The sequence below is a fragment of the Crinia signifera genome, chromosome 6, assembly GCF_055691185.1.
Source record: "Crinia signifera chromosome 6, ASM5569118v1, whole genome shotgun sequence".
NCBI classification, from domain to species: Eukaryota; Metazoa; Chordata; class Amphibia; order Anura; family Myobatrachidae; genus Crinia; species Crinia signifera.
Window position 1 is genome coordinate 162877782 of NC_139222.1, and position 22198 is coordinate 162899979.

Consider the following 22198-nt stretch of genomic DNA (forward strand, 5'->3'; position numbering starts at 1 on the left):
CTAAAATACGAAGGATGAATTCTCTGGACAAATATTCATACCTAAACTGCCACTACATGCCTCTGAGGATATATAACTAAGATAATATGGTTTCTTTCTGAACACATTTCAGAACACCTAACTGTTAACAAAGAGAAGGTGAAAGTAACAGCCTGCAACCATCTGAGAAACTTTGAGGAGTCTGGCCGATGTTTTAAAGTGGCAATTCTTTAACAAGGCAAAGTCAATCAGGCAGACTTGCAGGAATGCCACAGGCAAATAGTTCTCCCTGAGGGGTTACATTAACTAAAAGTTGGTTTCTCAAAACCACCAATGATTAGTAACTTAGGCCCTTATTCTGGTTCACTCGCAAAGGCAAATTCCTTCTCAAATGGACAAAACCATGTGCACTGCAGGTGGGGCAGATGTAACATGTGCAGAGAGAATTAGATCTGGGTGGGGTTTCACTTCAAAGTGAGATCTATATTACAGTTTAAAAATAAAGCAGCCAGTATTTTCCCTGCACAGAAACAAAATAACTCACTTAAATCTAACTATCTCTCTCTCTGCACAAGTTACATCTGCCGCACATGCAGTGCACATGGATTTGTCCATTTGAGAAGGAATTTGCCTTTGAGAGTGAAACAGAATAAGGGCCTTAGTCCGATAGTTCAAAGCTGGCAAAAGTATTAATTATAGATCAGGTTCGATTAGTATTGGTTTTTATTGTACAGCTATTGGTCATTGATGGCTTTGACAAACAGTTTGTTAGTAAATCTACCCTAGCTCTGACACCTTACAGGTGGTGAGCAATGAACCTTAATTTTTTTTTACATGCTTAATTACCCATGGCACTAAATCAAGTTTGCCGACTTTAAGATTCTCCTGCCTGGAGAGGAGAGATTCAGCAGCCACTCAGGGGGCGGGGCTTACGAGTGACATCACTAAGTCCCATCCCATGCTGTTAAAGCAGATAATTCACGGATCTCCGTGGAGGGGGCGGGGCTAAAATGACGCGATTGTGCTGTTTTAGCTCCGCCCCCTCTGAGACCCGAGGATTGCGGCATTTTAATGCCGCTATCCGGGGGTCAGCGGGGGTCCCCCCTGAATCCGGGAGGGTTGCCCACTCTTCCGGGAGGGTCGGCAACCCTGCACTAAATGGAAATTTAACATATAGACCAGTACTAAGAGTTAGTACATTCCCATTTCTCTAGTTTTCACTGTAATATAAAACAAATGGAGTTCAGTGAATAACTTTAAAAATTGTATAAAAAAGGTAAACAGCAAAACAGTAGATAAAATAATGCTAATCATGTATACCTAAGGGATATAAAAGCACCTTTTTTTCCAGGGAAAAAAAAAAGGAATGACTAAAGCCCCGTACACACGGGGGAGATATATTGCTAGCAATACATTGCTGAGCAATATATTGCTCAGTTTCTCCTTTCCATCAGCGACCAGAGACCAGCGATTACAATGGGGCTGAAAACGGGAGCGCGCACCCGGCGATTTATCGCCGGGGCACACTTCCATCACTGGCAATATGGTTGCCTGCGACCATATTCCCAGCGATTATAGCCCCTATCGCCCCCGTGTATACACAGCTCTAGAACTTACTGCTGGTCTGCAGCAGTGAAAGAGTGGTAGAATCTATATTAACTTTGTGGAGAAGTCCAGATGTAAAGTCAAGGTGAGGGCAGAAGTGCTTTGATGCCCTTACAGCAGTTTGTTTTTTTTCTTTAACCTAGGTTTCTTATAGGTTATTTTATTTATGTTGCATTGTACCCTTATGGGCTCACTCTGTTTGCTACAGGTTGCTTTTTCCCCAGCAGAATATGATGCTGACCCAGTGCATAATGGGAAAGTTCACTTTGGTGAAGTGCTACCGTGAAAGCTTAGCATGGGCCATGAATCACCATCTGTGGACTACTGAGGATCAAATTAAACCTATAGATACATATAGTTTTTAAAATATTCGGTTATCACAAAGGATTTTTGTCTCAGAGTAGAATAGGCAAAAATGACTGTTCTCTGTGTGTGGGGTTTGTTACAGAATATTATTTGCTATTACAATTACATTTTGGGATTTAACAACTGAGAAAGCAGCAGCATTTAGCACATAAACCATTGCAACACCAAATGGTCAAATCAGTGAGCCATGAGGGGAGAGTTGCAGTTATAACATTGTGTAGATATTGCCACTGGTGCCCCAACGCATCCCCTTGTAGCCTGTACCGGCTCTACTCATTTTGTATGCAGCCTGTGTGTCTTAAAAACAAAAAAAAAGCCACAAAAATCACAGGTACACAGACATATGCCATACTTATGTGTGGCTAACTGAATTGACCCCAATTGTAAAATATGGAGTATGACGGTCTGGAGATGAATGCACCGAAGATGACACTAAGGCGATTTTGGCAGTTTTTCTAAGAGATCTGACCAGAATGTATGAATGTGTGTGTGACGTTGATGCAATGGTCCTGCACGTTGCTATAGTGGGACTAATTTATACTGCATGCATTGTCGTATAAACCCAGTCATCGCCTTTGTTCTCTCTATTGAGAATACAGGCAGTGACAGATTGCTCAGCACACTACACCATTAGCCCGTGTATAGGCCACTTCACACTGCTGCAGCCTCCTGTCCGCTCCGGAAAAGGACGCAGTTTCAATTTCCCGAAAGACTCCAATTCTGGGAGACGGGCAGCGATGACCGGGCCTGTGGGCAGGCACAGCGGTTGAACGGCCTGCATAGCGTAAACTCTGAACACCAAGCTGTGCAGAGCCGCAGACCAGGCATCGTGAACAGCCGGGCAGCGTCTGAGCGAGTGTTCAGATGCTGCCCCACATTAGACTGCGCATGCGCAGTCTAATCTCGAAATCTTGGGATTGGAAACTCCAATCCCAGGATTGAAATCCTAGTGTTTTGGGGGCATAATGCCAATATGCCACTGAAGTGACTTGCAGGGAAAGCGGTTATCATGACCACTGACCTGGCGAGTTGAGTTTCATACACAACAGGGGCATTTTCATGTAAAATAAAAATAACCTTTGTGATACAGGGGGTTATTCTAGTTCACTCTTTCTGACAAAATCCTTCTTAGATGGACAAAACCATGTGCACTGCAGGGGGGCAGATGTAAAATGTGCAGACAGAATTCGATTTGGGTGTTATTTTGTTTCTGTGCAGGAAAAATACTGACTGCTTTATTTATACACTGCAATATAGATCTCACTTTGAAGTAAAACCCCACCTAAATCTAATTATCTATGCACAGGTTACATCTGCCCCCCTGCAGTGCACATGATTTTGTCCATCTAAGAAGGATTTTGTCAGAAAGAGTGGACCAAAATAACCCCCACAGTGCCACATGTATAAATACATAAGCCCCTTAAAAGTAATTTACCTGGTTTGCAATGAAGTGAGCAGAAGGGTGAAAAACAAAGCAACACACATACATCACATCGAAAAGCGCGACCTGGGTTTAACCCCTCTTATAACCGGGTTCGAATTGCTGGTGCTTTCACACCACACCTCAACCCGAGACCATATGTCATTAACCTGGGTCTGAGGTATGATGTGAAAGGAGTGTTACAGGAAGTTCTGCAACAGTGTTCTTTGGTTATAGCTGCAAAATATGACTAGTTAAAATAAGACCAAAATTGTACAATTCTCAGACTGACTTTTTGTAGTGCTGTTTGTTAGGTTTTAATTTCAAAGTACAGCAAAACACTAAACTGTTCATTTCAATAAAAAAAAAAAGGTACTTGTGCATTATAGCGGCGCCCCCGATGTGCATCGCGCGATGTTTTCATCGCATGCGATGCAACGCGATTTTTGCCCCCTATGCGATGAAAGATCGTATAAGCACCATAAAGGGTGCTTTTAAGCACCCTAATGGGTGCTTACAATGTGAAATGCACCCCGACGCCGCCCCCCCCCCCCCTATAAACGTCAACCCGAAGCGTGGCGAGCGCAGAATCCTCCGACCGTTTCATACCCCCACTATCCACGTCGGCGTGGAGTTGAGAATAGAAAGTGTGGCGAGCACAGCGAGCCCGAAGCGCGGCGAGTGGGGGTATGAAAAGGTCGGAGGACGCATACCGCCACGCTTCGGGTTCACTTTTATAGTGGGGGGGGGGGGAGGTGGCGTGGGGGTGCATTTCACATTGTAAGCACCCATTAGGGTGCTTATACAATGTTTAATCGCATTGCATCGTATCGTATGGCATTGTATGCCATGTACAATGTAATACAATTTTAAAATTGTATGACATTGTACAGTGCTGCGCGATATCGCGTCGCATCGCATGCCTTATGGTATGCGATGCGATGGGCGCCGCCAAAATACACAAGTACCAAAAAGAAAAAAAGCTTTACAGTTGTGAAAAGGGGACATTAATATTTCATATTGACTGTAAACTAGCAAAGTATTTTCCCTAATCTCTATTGATATTTTTGTTCTCAGTTGTAAGGGAAACATATGTTGTTAAGCCATAAATACTGGTTAATATTAAACAAATAAGAATCATGGTTACAAACAGCGGTCCTAAGTATTGGCCAACATGAAAACACATTTAATTTAGGTTGTACCTATAAAGAATTGGACAGCATGACCTGGAAGAGGTTATCGAATAGGCGACCTAGTATATCTTGAGAAGGATGTGTGCCTCTTTGGCAGATTAGAGAGATTAAACAGTAGAGAATGAGAGTGGTGGGGAGAAGGGGAGGGGGGTAAGGAGGGTGATGTCTGTGTCTTCTCTCACTGAACAGGAAACCAAGGCAGCTCTTCAGCAGTGAGGAAGAAATAGACTCAACATTATTCTAACATTCTGCTGAATCTTGTATAACATTTACATAGCTCAATGTGTGCTGCAATACCAGCAATTAAGGCCACTTGAACTTCTTCGATAGCGTCTTGCAGAGATGCTTTCTATGCACTGTAGTAAATGTCCCTTGGAGGTGAGAGAAGATTGTAATATGGCTAAATGCACGATAATCAAACAGGATATTCAGAAATATAACCATGAAGAATGGAAAAAAAATCTGCTGTTCCAATATATTACTCACCAACAAGAACAGTAATTTAATATTCAAATATATATATTTTTTCTTTATGTATAAAAAATTGCAACATCCCTCAGGAAACAAAGTGGCAAGATCCTGTTTTAGTGTTCCAACCTCCAATTGCCTTTTACCAATAACCAACACTATGGGTGCATTAAGGGTCATAAGAAGACAAATGACACATTACTAACATTAGCTTTTTACATAGGTCACAAATAAACCTATATGCAATACTAAAATAATTACTTATCCATCAAAACAATACAATGCTGGATTTGTGGCCTTCTCCTGACTCACAACACAGAGTACCGGGTTTGGTGGAGGCAACCATCTTTGCAGTGTGGCTATTTATTAAATCAATTTGCACTCTACACGGTGTGACAATTCTGCATTGAAGCCTGACACCAGAGAGAATGAGCTTTTGTCCTGCTACTCATGACAGTGAGGGGTTTCTTCCCCAGGAGTGTATAACCCCCATGCTGTTAGATGCCTCTGACATGACATGGTGAGGATAGATGGTGCAGGTGCAAAGTTTCCCTACGCTGACTACTGCAAATATGTGTTTTGCAACCCAAAACCAGTTACGGATGACAGACATATGGCCATTGCTCCATCTGTCCCTGGGCAGATACAGGCAGGTTTAGACGAAAGTTTCAGCAAAAACAGATTCCAAGAAAAAAAAAAAAAAAGGGTTGAATAAAAAAAGTGCACATGTACCAGTCATTGCTCAAGACGCATCTATAGTACAGTATCAATACAACACAGACCTCAGCAAGACTGCTGCAATAGGCCTTACATTTGCAATGCATATACTGCAGTTGCTGGTCGTCTCCTGAAGGAGTAACTGCATAATGTGTTTCGTGTGTCACCAGGTTAGGGAGGATTCATTACAGATTGCCTGCAATGGTGTTGGAAGTAACCTAACGGCAGTGTATGGGTTAATATAGAGCAATGCATGTAATACAGGAACAGGTCACCTTTCCTAATGCAACACACGACGCGAGCTACGGTAAAGGAAATCATCCCCAGCCACAGGGGAGTCAGATCATCATCATCCCCCAACTTGCATAGCCCGGGGTTTATAGGCAGCTCTCCCCACCCCCCCTTACCATGCTGCATATGGTGTGATCACTGCATTGTACCGCTGCTGTGGGCACTGCGGTGCAGCCACCCTGCCCCCCTCCCCCTGTACACGGGGCCGTCCATGCCAAGCACCTACCTACCTACGCAGCACAGGCTTCCCGGGCTGCAGACCACGCTTCCCCGTAGCAGCAGGCACCGAATACGAATACAGTATACTGGGAGAATATATGATCTAAGCTGGGCGCCTGTGAGACACACCGCCACGCCCCCTGTCACATGGCATACGGAGGCGGGGCACCAGCGGGCTAAGGGTTAAAGAAACGCTACAGTGGCCTCCAGAGTCCAGACAAATGCTGGGACGGGACTCGGGATGGGAACCCTCAGCAGCAGCAGCAGCAGCAGCAGCAGCAGGAGGAGGAGGAGGAGAAGAGCAGTGTCTTGACAACGAAAGTTGAATAGACTAAAACGCGGGTGTGAATAGAAAGGTCTACACAGTGTCTATGTCGACACCAAAATACCGACAATGGCAAAAGTTCAATACATGTAAAATGTCAACATTTAAACAATCGACACATGAAAAGGTCGACGTGAGGTTTTTAATTTTTCAGTGGATGTTAAAGTATGAAAATGTGTAAAAAAAGGGAAAAAACTTGAAAAACTCATGTCAACCTTTTGTAAGTCGACCTATTTTACATGTCAACATTTTTCCAATGTCGACCTTTATCCATGGTCAACCTTTTGGGGTTGACCTAGACATTGTAGACCTATCACCAGATACCCCTTTATATACAACAGGTTTGTGACGCGTGAGCAATAATTTCCCAAGGAAACCACGCTGTGCAAAAGACATAGGGGCCGATTCAGCTCCTCACTACGCAGTGCTGCGAATTCGCAGCCCTGTCGATTATCGAAGGGCTGCACATGTGCACACTCCACAGTGCCTGCGGTCTGGCCACAGCCAGCAATAGCATGTGATCACAAGCCATACGCTGGTTGATTAACTGGTGCCAGGCATTTGTGGGTGGCACCCCAGCGGTTGTTTGGGGGAGTGCTGCTGAAAAACGCAGGCTGATCCCAGCTGTTGGGAGGGAGACGCTGATGTCAGTAGCTGCCCCGATCTCTCCATGGCTATTGCAGCACCGCTTTCGTCTAGACTTATGCGACACTGCACGCGGGGTGGGGGAAATCCATTAGCTATTGAGTGATTCCCTTTTTATACGACTGCGATGCCATTTGCAGCCATGCGCAGGCGGCCGGATTTGACTCTGGCCATGAGGGCCTTTTTGATCACTGCACTACAAAAGTTGCAGCCCTGTGATCAGGTCTGAATCAGCCCTATAGGACAGTGGGCACATATTCCTTTTTATACTGCCACAATTAACCCATTCATTGAGGCTAGATTTCAGCAACACATTGTACAATTATCCGCCTATATATTGAAATTTTTTATTTTTTACAATACTGTCCCGGCTATGTACTAAAATTAGCTTGCAGGGATAACAATTTTTGGGACATCAGAGTAGTCTTTAACATTTTCAAAAAACTCCACTCTGGGTGAAATTTAATAGGATGAGAGATTCCGAAAGTGAGAGATTTGGTAAAAAATCTCCAGGTTTTTTTTAATGTGGCAATCATTTACACTGCAAAACCAGTTTGATTTTGCCGTGTAAATGATCGCCGCTTTAAAAAAAAAACTGGAGGACTTGGAATTGTGAAAAGTGTTAAATCTACTATTTAATTTGGCTTAATAAAAAAATCTATTCTGAAAAAAAAAAAATGGAGATTTTTTTACCAAATCTCTCACTTTCTGAATCTCTCATCCTAATACATTTCCCCCTTTATGGGCCCATTACCGAAGCTGTGGGACAGAGATTGCGAGATCCCTCTAGTACGAGATTACCTCCAAAGGTATAGTGTTAACCCTTTATGCCACAGTAGGCTAACGCCATCTTAAGTAACAGGGCCGAACTCCAAAAAGCTATGCTTTTAGAGTGGATTTTGATAACCAGGTCAACCATGAATGGTCGACAGTGAAAAAGTTGACACATGAAAAAGGTCAACATGGTCGACATGGACAAAAGGTTGGTACAAGCAATAGGGCGACATGGGCATGGTTGGAAAATGGTCAACATGAGATTTTTGCTGGATATTTTGCTGCCTATGTCAACAACACTGATAGAGGTCAAACTTATTAACAGCAAAGGGAAAAGCACCCTGTCGGGGTACTGGCAGTCTGGATTCCAATGTCGGACTTATGACCGTCGGAATCTCGACTGTTGGAAGGCTATACCACACCTGTGGAAAGATGGGTGGGTGGGGGGAATGACTGGGGAATGTGCTGGGGCATTTTAAGAGAGGAGGCACATGTCCAGCCTCCTCCGGCCAGGTCCCCTCGATGTGATGCTGACAGATATTGATACATTGGGCAGCATCGCATCTGGTCCCTGGGCTGGGATGGCAGTAGCCCTTTACAGGCTGTGGGCTACGCACCAGGTAGGCGAGGGCAGCGCTTACCATACATGTGCATGTACCCAGCGAAGCGCATCGCAGGGACGGGCTCCTTTTGGAGCCCTGTCCCTGCTTGTGCAGGGAGATACATCCCCACAATAGGTTCACATATTAAAATGCGATTCTGGGAGGTGATATTCAGTTTTCAGAGTCAAGTACAAATGTGAGAGACTTATCCAATACCCCAGGGATGCAGGGACAGTGGTTAATGTTATCACTGTCTTGCGAGTTACATTTAGTACATATAGCTGGTTCAATCATGTGAAACAAAAATAATATACTTTTGTATACAAACAATCCACCAAATCCAATCTGGTTATAAGTTTTCAATCCACTTTTGATAGTGTATCACTAATACCCCTTTCACACTGCAGCTCTAAAATGGTATATTGCCAATTTTTTAGCCTTTTAAAATGGTTAGAGCTGCAGTTTGAAAGCACCAGTATTAAATTACCGGTTCAAGAAAACGGTAATTCAAAAAGGGTAAAAAGAAGGATCCTACACGGTTCAAACCCATTGTTTGTGCAGTGTGAACGGGTCTGAACCGGTATATTGGATCCCACACTGGTGTCCCCCCCTTGCCAGCGCTCCCCCCCCTGTCCCCTGGTACCAAGCAGCACATCCCCACCCCCCTCCCCTGATAGTAAGCAGCACATCCCCTGCCCCCCCCCCCCCATCCCTGGTAGTAAGCAGCGCATCCCCCCGCCCCCCCATCCCCTGGTAGTAAGCAGCGCATCTCCCATCCCCCCTCCCCTGGTAGTAAGTAGTGCACCCCCTGCCCCCCTCCCCTGGTAGTAAGCCGCGCATCCCCCGCTACTAGTTCCCATCCGCCGCAGGGACCCCACCGCCAACTTCCCATTCGCCTAATGGACCCCGCCGCACACTGCCCATTCACCTATCGGACCCCTGCACGCTGCCAGCCAAGTACCAGGGGAGGGGGCGGGGGATGCGCTGCTTACTACCAGGAGCGAGGACGGGGTTGCGCTGCTTACTACCATGGGAGGGGGGATGCACTGCCTAGTACCAGGGAATGGGTGGTATACTGGTGAATTATCGTTTTTGTACCTTTCACAACGGGTTCAATGTGAAAGGTACAAAAACGATAATTAACCAGTAATATACCGTTTACAACATGCAGTGTAAAAGGGGTAAAACTTGCTCTGACCCGGTTAAAGAAACGTTTAAAAAACCGGGTCAAAGCAGGTTTTGCAGTGTGAAAGCAGTATACCACTAATGTTCATTTAAATGTTTCAAATTAAATGATCATATTGTTACAAATGTGGGCAGGTTAAATAAATATCTTGCATCCCACTAATACCCCTTTCACATCGCAACTAATTACCGGATACAAGCCGGTTTCTTGCTGGCTCAACCCAGTAATTAGTGCAATGTGAAAGGGGTTACCGGGTCCCTTAAAACGGGTAGTAACATGCCAATAAGAACCGGTAAAAAGAGCAGAGTTCTTACCGGTCCGTTGCTGTGAAGTGTGAAGGGGTTAAACGGGTCGTGCGACCCATTTCCCGTTCACACTATAGAGGAGGCAGCTCTTGGAACAGCGACAGCTCTAAGCGCTGCCTTCTCCCCCGCCCCCCCACCCCCCTGATGACGTGCCGACTCCACCGCGGCCCCAGATGACATCAGTGAACTGGCAATAATGTCGGTTCGCTTAGGAGATGTGAACACCCCAAAATGCTGTTTCAAAGTCCCGGTGTGACCCTGCATTTTGCGATGTGAAAGCAGTACCAGAAGCAAATTACCAGGTTAAAGCTTTTCAACCCGGGAATTTGCGGGTAATGTGAATTGGGGTCAGATTGCACACGGCAAAATGACCCGGTACTCAAAAATGCCGGATAATTGCCGGGTTGGCGGTGTGAAATGGGTATAATATAGGCAACCCATTGTAATATGAGTGTTATACAAGGTATTATGCAATTTCATCAAAGTTCCATGATGTAAAGGTTATTTTATTTCTCACCAAAGGCAAACGCATCCATAGATACAAATATTAGTAATATTTCCAAAAAGATAGTGCTGGAATGTGATATAAGCTAAAAAATAAAAACAAGGCTCAAAATTTGGCCCATTAGGGTCCAAATTTGTCCCCGTCCCCTATGTTCGGAGTTTGTGCATGCACATTTGCAGATATGGGAGCGAATGGCTTTGGCAGGTTTCACACTCACTGGGCTGTTCGCTTGAAGAGGAGAGGGAAGGGGGCAGGCAGTGGGTGGCAGCAGGGGAGCACCCAGCATTTTATGGGCGTCCCCATGAAAATTCTGGGACGTTCCCCTGTAGACACAGGCGTCGCAATGTCTGCTTGGGGCGTGCAGCTGATGTCACATGATGTCACCGCCCGCCTGTATTCGGCAATCTGCAAGCATAATAAAAGCCAATCTAGACTGACTTAGAGAACGGTAGAAAAATCATTCGATGGTGAGTGACCATCTTGACTGTCGACCAACAGGCTGGTGACCCAATGACCGTTTCCCGCACCCACATGCCAAGGGATGTGTTAGTGTACACAATTCCTTCACATTCTAAGATGGGGAGGCCTTCTTTCTTCTAGTTGACTGCCATCGTTTACCTGTTCTCTAGGCTGCAAACAGGACTGAATCAGGCCCTTGGACTGAATTGTAATTTATTAGCACTTCCATAGTAATGGAAATATGAGAACCAACAAGGATTGAAGGCATATATACGGCTAACCCTCTCCGTGTCCTGGTACATGTTTCGGAGATGGGTTCCTTCATCAGACAATTGAAGAAGTGTTCTCCACTATGCCTATATAACACTTGTTTACACCTCCCTATACAATGCTGTGTTCTTGTTGTGGCAGTGAATCAGCAGCAGTCTTTATTATGGTATTGTGACAATGAGATACAGTATTGTTCTCCTCTTCTCCTGCATTGGTGTACTTTTTTGCATTTGCTTTGTCTTTGTTATTTTAATATATACGTTAATACTTTATAAATGAAGCAAATAAGACAAAAACGAACTTATCCAGTACTCATAGTATTTGATTACTACATTTTTTTATAATGTCAAGCTGTATTGTGTTTGGGGTAAGAATCTTAAAAGCAGTGCTCTGTTATGTTTTAACTGGGGTGGGCTGAATATTTTAGTGACTTTTAATCTATTGGGATGCATAAAAATCATAAGCAAAAATGATGTCATAGTGAGCGAGGACAGACAGTAGTGGGATTTCCGTGTAAGTAAGAACAATCTCTCATGGAAATGTTCAGTCACGCTTAGGTTGATCCTTCGGCCGAGTGTGAGCTCTGAGTACCAGGATTAATACTTAGTTTGTTGCACATGTAAATCCCTAGATTGGACAAGAATCAGGGACAGACACATATATTGTTTTTGGTGTCATTGAAGTGGATAAGTCTGTAGTCATCTTCCAACTAAATCTGTAAATGGAATGCATTCGGCAGTCAGGACACCAACTCCGAAATCCCGACACTGCTGAGAAGATGGGAACCAGAACTTAACATTGCTTATTGATGCCAACGCTGAAATCTCAACTGTCTGCTTTCCGAAAGTAAGTATGCCAGGGCTGGTTGGTTCTGGCATAATGGGTTGACAGTGACTAGGTCGACACCTAAGAATGGTTGAATACCCTAGGTCGACCGTGACAGAAGGTTGGCACAAGCTTAAGGTCAGCATTCAAAAGGTCAACAAGTTTTTCATGTATTTTTGGGTATCTATGTTGATATGAATGTACCAAGTCCCCGTGCATGGCTCGCTACGCTGCCATGCTTCCAGCACAGTGCCTCGACACTATTATATAATCTAACTAACTATGCCCACTTGAATAGTAAGGGGTTTGTTTACTAAGATGTGAGTTCTATTGAAGATGGCCCATAGCAACCAATCAGAATCTACTTATTTATACTTATTTATTTAGCACCTTCTAGAAGACAATAGAATCAGATTGTTTGCCCATAGCAACATACCATCTTAGTAAATAAACCCCTAAGGGTGTGTATGTGTTTGTGGGGTGGTGGTGGTGGTGGTGGTGGTGGGGGGGGGTTGTGTTAGGCTGCAGGAGTGGGACGGTTGGTTTTAGGCTGCAGGTAGTGAGGGATGGGGGAATGCTTACCTAGCAGGTGTCAGGATTCTGCTGTCGTTTATCTGACCACGACATCCCATGGGTCAGAATCCTAATACCACCCCCTGTATCTGAAATTGGGCCAGTTCTTTTTGCTTTTCTGTCATGTAGGCTGTAAAGGATAGATGACTGGGCAGTCATCTATCTGATTGTAGGAAAAGACAGCGTCTATTCATGGGTGACGGGGAGGGGGGGGGGGGGGCGACTCCCAACTCCCCCCCACCTCGGGACACTGATGGCCCCGGAAATGGGAAAATGGGACGTTCCCTTGAAAAGCAGGACAGTTGGGAGGTGTGATAATATTAATATCCCACATAGCACAATTGTTTGGTATAATACTGTAGCTGAAAGACTGGTTAAACAGGCAGCACCTAGTGTGTTTGTTGCTGCATTCTTTTCATTCAAGTCCAAAACTGGACAGCATAAGTTTTGTAGGTACTTGTGTACTATCACTGCGCTCATCGCATCGAAGACAATATCGCATACGATGGTATGCGATGCGATATCGCGCGATGTTCCATAAAATTGTATGGCATTGTATATGACATACAATGCCATACAATGCGATGGGATGCGATTATAACTTGTATAAGCACCATAATGGGTGCTTACAATGTTAAATGCACTCCCTCCCCAACCCCCAAGTATAAACGTGAACCCGAAGCGTGGCGAGCGCAGCGAGCCCGCAAGGTGTGGCGGTACACGTCCTACGACCTTTTCATACCCCCACTATCCACGTCGGCGTGGAGTTGATTTTATATAGTGTGGCGAGCCCTAAGTGTGGCGAGCGGCCGCGCAGAATTTCACAGGTATACGTGTGCGCTCGCCACGCTTCGGGCTCGGTAGCTTGCTGCGCTCGCCACACTATATAAACTCCACGCCGACGTGGATTGTGGGGGTATGAAAAGGTCGTAGGACGCGTACCGCCGCCCCTCGCGGGCTCGCTGCGCTCGCCACGCTTCGGGTTCACGTTTATACTTGGGGGGTGGCATGGGGGTGCATTTAACATTGTAAGCACCCATTAGGGTGCTTATACAATTTAATATTGTATATGGGTCAAAATCGCATCGCATGCCATCGGGTGTATGGCATGCGATGCGATCAAAAATCGGGCGACTAATTATCGTGGGCGCCGTGCTAGTACACAAGTACCGATTTGTATTTGTTTTTAACTGTTAATTAGATCCCATATCTTTGAAATTAGCACAAATGTGCTTAGGTTGAAGTACAGTAAAAAAGCATGTTATAGAATTATAAATTACACTTTTCAATGGATGCTTTTTTTTATTTGCAAATGTCTTATTCCCCTTTATTCTAGATACTTTGTACCAAAAGTGTGAATGTTATTTTCACTAACATAATGCCATCAGTACAAAGCTCAAAAGCATTAACTCAACAGAAAAACTGTGGTCAACTGATAATTTGAAGGGCCAGATTGGTTCATATGTATGCTATATGCCAGGCATTCCCAACCACGGTCCTCAAGGCACACCAACAGTGCAGGTTTTAGTGATATCCAAGCTTCAGCACAGATGGTTTAATCAGGATCTCTCAGATACTAATTAAGTCACCTGTGCCCAAGCCTGGATATCTACAAAACCTGCACTGTTGGTGTGCCTTGAGGACCGTGGTTGGGAATGCCTGCTATATGCTCTAGTGCTCAGTACTTTTTACGTTCTGTGTGCTTTGTGGGTTTTATTTTGGTGTCATGTTCCTATTTATATAGGGTGACCAACTCATCCCTTTAATCCGGGGACACATATTAACATATCTCTCAACATGACCCTCTCTAGGAGGGACACATTGCTCTGCTTCTGGACTTTCCTCTTAATTTATGATTACCATCACCTGTGTTGAAGCACCTTTCTTATCATTTAACCTGTTCAACATAGGCGATGGCAATGATACATTATGAGGGATGTCCAGAAACAGAGCATTGTGTCCCTCCTGGAGAGGGTCATGTTGGGAGGTATGTATTAATTACACAGGTTTTGTGGCTGGCTTTCACCTGGTTTTAAACTGCCACACCTCAAGACTCCATTTCACCTGGTTTTAAACTAGGGTTACCACCTAGTCCCTTTAATTCCGGACACATATTAATTACACAGGTTCTGTGGCTGGCTGACTTCCGGACTCCACTTCACCTGATTTTAAACCCTAACTACATTGCAATCATGGCTAATGAATATACCCATGGTACATTTGTGATATAAATATAGGGTGACCAACTCATCCCTTTAATCCGGGACACATATTAATTACACAGGTTCTGTGGCAGTTTAAAATAGGGTTACCACCTAGTCCCTTTAATTCCGGACACATGTTAATTACACAGGTTCTGTGACAGTTTAAAATCAGGTGAAGTGGAGTCTTGAAGTCAGCAAGCCACAGAACCTGTATAATTAATATGTGTCCGGAATTAAAGGGACTAGGTGGTAACCCTAAATGTAGTGTAGTCATTTTGCGGTAGGTGACATACAGTATCTGATCTCATTAGCTAAGCCTGCTGACAATCTTTCCTGTAGGTCACAATTTCAGCTGATGAATGTTACACATGCTGCAGCTGCATTTGGATCATGGATGCACGGCTGCAATCTGATCAATGAATGGCTGACCTCTTGCAGAACAGAAAACTACAATAGAGTCTATGGGACAGGAGACCTAGTAATCTGTATGAAAAGTTTGATACGAATACGCCCTATCTCAGATTTTCCACATCCCTTTATTTACTTAGGGTGCCATTCAATTGTTTTTTTTTTCCTGTGGCAAGGGGTTTTGCTCGGGTATTTGCCCCCTATTTTATTATGTGCTGCCCGTTTTTAAACATACATATAAGAAGATGTCCATAATGCTTTGTGCTGTGGATGCTTTGTGCTCTTGGCCACTCAAGTGAATGGTCAAGTTTATCAGACAGAGCTGACTTCTCAATGTGTACATATCTTTATTAATGTGGTGCAGCTTTTATTTCGTCATCATTGAGGAATACAGGAATATCAAAATACATGTTTATAGTTTTTGCAATGAATTTGTTATTTTTAATTACATTTGCTTTGGTCTTCAGTTTACCATCTTTTTGATGTTTGACCAATGACTTCTTAATAGACAGGTGTGATCTAGTCCAATACTGTGCAAATGTTATAGGCAGGTGTGGAAAAAATGTTTTCAAGAACGGAATTATTAATAGTTTATTTTTATTAATGAAAAAAAAAAAAACGCAAAGTGAATGAACAGAAGAGAAATATAAATCAAATCAATATTTGGTGTGATTACCCAGGGGCTTGTTCCCAACATCTTTCTTCAAATCTGCATTTTTACTATGCAACATTTTTTCCACAACTGTCCAAATCCTTTGCACAGTACTGTACTCATTATGACAAGCACTTCAGCAGAGCGGTGGTAGAGCAATGTTAACTCCAGCAGAACAGTTTGTTCCCACATGTGCTGATTGTATGTTTCAGTCTTTTAATCTGCTGACAATTATTAGCAAAACTCTGTTTGTGCATGTGAGGTTGCCAAAAAACGAATAAAAAAGGTATACAATATATTCTGGTTCATACGCGATGCGAATTTAGCACCAATGTGTGTGATTAAAAGCCCGCCATTCGCATTGCCGCATAAATGCTTGCATAAACATCCATTCGCAGTCTACGGGGTGACACCCACATCATTCGATGGTTGGCGACCATGATGTGGAGTGCACACGCAAAACGAAGACACTCTTAGGGTTGCGTGTGCCGTGTCACGGCCATATTAGCATGGGAATACCCACAAAAGCAGGGCGTTTCCATGGGCATGACTTCAAGCCGCCTCCCCACACTAGTGAACACTCTGTTCGCTGTGGCCGCTTACACTCGGCGCATGCACATGCACAGAAATGCTCATGTGCCTGCGCAGATGAAAAACATTGTGCTCCAGTGCAAATTTGCATGTGAGTGTAGGAACCAGAATTACCCCTATGTGTGTGTGTAAGTAGATTTGATATATCTATATACATCTCTCTCTCTCTCTCTCTCTCTCTATATATATATAATGTAGATTTTATATATAGATATATCTGTTTATATAGATATATCTATATAAATATCTCTATAGATATATAGATATACCTCTCTCTCTCTCTATATATATATATATATATATATATATTTATATATTATCTATCTATCTATCTATCTATCTATCTATCTATTGATGCTGCATATGTATTCTGTATATGACATCAGTACACGGATGCTTATGAAAGTGAAATATCTAGGATTGGTGGCTGTGATTTTCCCTAACATTTGATCTTCCTGTCCCAAAGGGGGTCCCATTGCAAGGCTGAGTGTTACATGATACTGGTCATTGCTCCCTTGCAGAGATCTCAGGAGGCTGTTCTGTATTACAACAAGCAGATGGACGCCAGATGTGGCTTTATGTGAAGCAGTTTTTTGGTTCCCAGAACAAGGGTCCCCTAACCCTACCCTGCAGCAAGAACCCTTACCGCTTTCCACAGCGGTGTTTTCATTTCACTACAGGCGTTAGCTTATACAATACAGATTGCTGTCTGTCACCACAGCAGAAGCCTGCACACAGGCATAAAAAAAGCACTGTCATATAAACTACTTAACGGTGCCTTTTATATTGTCAATACTGTGAAATCTGTTAATGAAATGGATAGTGCTTTCCCTTAAACTCCCAGGCAAATGATATAGAGCATACACACAAAAAGATATTGCTAATGTTCAGTGACGTCATCCTGTCCCTGCTCTGAACATGCAGCCATTGATGATATAGTCAAAATAGAAGATCTAGTTAATGACTATCATTAACAATTAAAAACAGTATCACTAAGAATGGTCAAAATAAGCTTGGGTACTTATGTAATATCTGGGCTCCCGTTTTTCTTATGAGAACGCATCCCCTCGCGGGGCATGCTGTGCTCGCCACGCTTCGGGCACGGTGGCTCGCTGCGCTCGCCACACTATATAAAATCAACTCCATGCGTAGTTGGATAGTAGGGGTATGAAAAAATGGGGTGCATTTAACATGGGAGCCCAGATAATACATAAGTACCTAAGCTTGTCAGTGTTTACCCTCTACATGGGGAATTGAATTGCTTGGGAAGTGTGTGGATTGTCGTAGTGTCTTGCACTGTTTAAAAATTTGCACAATCAGCATGAAAGTGCTCAATACTGATGGAGTAGCAAATGCTCTTGTGCAAGATCTCGCTACTGTAATGTACAGTGGGTGCTGCACAGTTTGGCTGAAAATAGAATTCCTCTAAATATCTTCGAGATGGTAAATGGAAGGCACTACATGTGTGATGGCGGCTGTCAACCACACATTCTTATTCTTATAGTTCACCCAAAGACTCCATGCATCCAAGCTACTCGTCACTTTGCTACAATGGTTAACTTCCTTAAACACAGTGGAGCACACTCAGAGTTGCCCATTAATGAGTAAACACAAAATTTGGGTACATATGCCATATAGAGTTGTGCATACAGTGTAAACTTTATACTGTAAAGGCATACTGTATTATTCCAGTCATCAGCATGAATTTTATTATTACGTTTTGTTCTCTTATTAACATAAATACACCCTTCCCACAGGAAAAAAAGATCAAAAGGAGAGTATGTCTGGCGTAATCTTTACATTTTGCATCTTATTTTCATTACAGACACTGGAAAAAAAAAACCAGTGTTCTAGCAACTCTATTCTGCAACTCTAAAGAGCAGGGCCCTCTTTCCTTCTCTTACTCAAATCCATCATTAATGGCACAGAATCCTGTGGTTTTCTGCCACATTGATACTTATTTCAGTGTCATCTGCTGATGCAGCTATGGTTATGTACCCTGTACATGTCCTCTATTGTATTCAACTGTAAGTCAGTGTTTTGCTAATTTGTTTATGAACTCTGTAATTGGGCACTGAGGATCCCTTGTGGCTCCATATAAATAAAGAAGAAAAACAACAAGAATTAAATGTGTAACAAGTCACAGATGAATCACAATGGAACTATGGGCTTAATGCAGACCTGATCGCTATGTGTGAATTATCGATACACTGCGCATGCGTCTGGACTGCAATGCGTGTGCCCAATGCTAGCCAGCAATAAAATCCTGCTACTTCGCAATCCATTGATTGACAGGAAGTAGGCGTCTGGGGGTGTTTACCGGCCATTTAGTGGGAGTGCTAAGAAAAACGTAGGCGTGCAAGAAAAGAACGCAAGGTGTGCCTAGGAAAACGCGTTTTAGGGGAGGGCGTGGGGCTTCAGCTCCGATATGCCTGTATTCATTGCAGCCGCTGAGTAAGTCCAAGGATATGCAGCACTTGTGATGAGTGGTGACCAGTGGAAAAATCAATCCATGTTGAGTGTCTTAATTTGCTAGTCATACAAATCTATTCGCACAGCAAGCACATTAATCCGGGATTTCACTCTAGTGGCCTAGATGCCTAGGACCTGTGGCGCCATGAGGAGCTATTTGCTGTAAAAGGACATTGTCAAGGCCACCTCCGCTCCCAGCGCTGTTCCCGCTCCATGTTGTCCCGGCGTCCTGGGTCTGGGCGGTATGCAGCAGAATCCTTCATGATGGTGCTCGCCTCTCCTCCAGGCTTGGGCGGGGAGTCCCGGCTCTGATGTCACTGCTCTGTCTCTCCATCTGCTGGCCGCATTGTGTCTCCTGCAAAGGGGCGGCCATTTTGTTGGAGTCTGTAATTCTATCCTTCTGCCCAAATCATGATGTCACGGCAGGGGATCCAATCATTGCAATGCTCAGCACATATATTCCTGCAGGCTGGGTCTGCAGGTCAGTCAGTGCAATGTTGTCCATTAGGTAGCAGCTCTCAGCTCTATTAAAGGCAATTACTGCAGTGGTCCATTCTGCTGCAGCCTGACTTCCCCTGGTGTCTTGCTACAGGCACCATCTCTATTGACTTTGCTGGTCATCTACTGCTCCAGTATAGTATTGCTCATGGACTACCGTCACTAGGATTCGAGGCTGACATTAGGCATTCACCCCAAAGGTGGGTATCCGGTGTCTCCGTACTCACAGTGGTCATCACCTGTGGCACATTCGTCTCATGGTATGGGGCATAAGCCTGTTCTTCTAATTAAACCAATGATTTTGCTCTGATTGGTCAGTGCGGTGTAAAAGCAACTGCTTAATTATTAGCAGCTAAACCTAATATGACTAGTTACACTGAGCATGCATAAACTACTGTATCTGGGTCAGACAGCGCATGTGGCCTCATATTCACCCAACCAACCGTCTCTCCAGCACTGCCCTAATCCTGCATGTGACAGTTTAACATAAAAGTTGCTGTTACATGGCTGCTGACAGGGCGGTGCTATGGGGACAACTGTCCCGGGAATAGCCACTCTGTCAGAGGGGGTAGGGCACAGCCCAGGCCACTCTATCCTCGCAGCACCCCCCTGCCTCTTCAGTACATAGCCGCCTGGCCATAACCTCTAGTCGGCAGCCGCCATCCTTCCTCACAGTGGAGAGCTGCTCTTTGTACAGCATCAGAGTGGCCTGAGTGCGCTGCTGGACAGGTGCCCCCACAGGAAACCCGCAGAAATGCGACAGTGCCAGCCGGACCCCGAAGGACGAGGAGCTGTCACCGCCTTTGTCACAACAAGGGAGGGAATGAGACGCGGAGTGGTGCAGCCTGCCAGTGCCTGGGATCCATTATCTGGATCAGTGTTTTGCCACACCAGCCTGCCCGTGGTAAATCAGATAATTATATTATAACACATTATTATACTTATTATTATCGTTTATTTAAATGGCGCCACAAGGGATCCGTAGCGCCTAACGATACATAAATGAGCAAAAAACAAATAACGAATGACCGTACAAGACAATTTAGGACAAGTACATGGTAAATAAGGATAGTTACATCAGGGGACAGGACACTAAAGCAATTATATGGGTGGCAGATTATATATATATATATATAGAGAGAGAGAGAGAGAAAAGGACGCACTCTCCAGGTTTTATATAAATGCAGATAAAATCAACTGTGTATTTGGAAGATCAAAAAGTAACAAAGCATATTGATGTACTCAACGTAATATTAGCGTTTCAGTCCGTATAGGACCTTTATCAGGAGTTTCACAACCTATGCATCAATCAATCGTGGACCACACAGCAGGTGCCTACAGTGGTCCACGCTGTGCCTTACCATTGGATTGATGCATACGTTGTGAAACTCCTGATGAAGGTCCTATACGGACTGAAACGCTAATATTACGTTGAGTACATCAATATGCTTTGTTACTTTTTGATTTTCCAAATACACAGCTGATTTTATCTGCATTTATATAAAACCTGGAGAGTGCATCCTTTTTTCTCTATATACATGAACTCGTCACTTAGTTCTGGATGACACCCTGGGAGTTGCCTTCTTGTTGGATGGAGTGCGATCTTGTATTGTACAATTATATATATATATATATATATATATATATTCTAAGAAAAGTACATGAGGAGAGAGGGCCCTGCTCATGAGAGCTTAACACATCAGGGAGGGTGAAGAAAGGAGGGGGGCGAGAGAGGAGGGAGGGGGCCCTGATGATATTGTCACTTCCGGGCCCCAAAATTTATAACGGCAGCCCTGTGCTGTTATATTATAATTAGATATTAATGCAACTTAACCAAAACATATTCTTACTGCATATTATATACATATTCTTACTGCACTTATCAATTCACCACGTTCAGAATGGAAAATTAATAGATGATCAGAGATTTTATGATGGCAGGAAACCACAGTACACAAAGAAGTACATTCAGCTTCATCACCAAGAAAAGAAGGTGTATAAAATGTAAAGGGCATGTGTTAATGTCACATTTAAAAAAAAAAAACAACCTATATTACTTTATTAAACAGTTCTATAAAGTCCACAATGGTAAAATAAATGAACAACTATCCATCATTTGTAAAGTAAGGTCTACACATGGGGAGATAACTACCATAGGTGCAAGGGGTGCAGCTGCTATGGGGCCCAGAGCTGAAGGGGGCCCATCTTTACTTTCTAAGTGATATGTTTATCACCATCAGTTGCTAAATAGGGGGGCCTTAGAAACTTTTACTATGAGGCGTACGAATATCTACTTACGCCCCTGCTGCTAAGCACTCTGAGCGATGCTAGATCCCTCAGCACACAGCGCTGTATGTGCTGAGCGATCTGCCAGGGACAGTGTTCTCCCTGAGAACACTGGCCCTGACACTGGCGATTATAGATTTATTTAGCATAGTGGACATTAATCACTTGGCGATAGTAACGCGTGGGGACGCACATCGCTATGACCCCCTACACACGGAACGCTGTAGGGGCTAATTAATATAGAAATAAAGGTGCTCTAGTGTTGGTCACAGAGGCAGAACTCTGGGAGGCAATGGAGACATCTGCCGCCGGGCTCCTGCTCCCAAGGGGGCACCTCTCCTCCCCCTGGAAGATTAATTC

The 22198-nt window shown here is 44.0% G+C and overlaps 1 protein-coding gene and 1 long non-coding RNA gene across 6 annotated transcripts in view; one reads left to right on the forward strand and one right to left on the reverse strand.

The window, feature by feature from the left end:
* SEPTIN9 (septin 9) overlaps nucleotides 1–22198 on the reverse strand; it is a 207456-nt gene that overhangs the window by 32392 nt on the left and 152866 nt on the right. The window contains exon 1 of one of the 5 annotated variants that reach the window (XM_083147874.1): nucleotides 6270–6429. The exons of 3 other annotated variants lie outside the window; for them this stretch is intronic. The gene's annotated coding sequence lies outside the window, so the exon portion shown is untranslated. Of the gene's footprint in view, nucleotides 1–6265; nucleotides 6430–22198 lie in introns of those variants that run through there. One more of the 5 variants, XM_083147875.1, reaches the window with a different exon arrangement.
* Nucleotides 20038–22198, forward strand: part of LOC146008508 (uncharacterized) — a 54174-nt gene continuing 52013 nt past the window's right edge. Inside the window, exon 1 of the long non-coding RNA XR_014444524.1 lies at nucleotides 20038–20456. This is a non-coding gene — a long non-coding RNA (uncharacterized LOC146008508). The remainder of the gene's footprint in view (nucleotides 20457–22198) is intronic.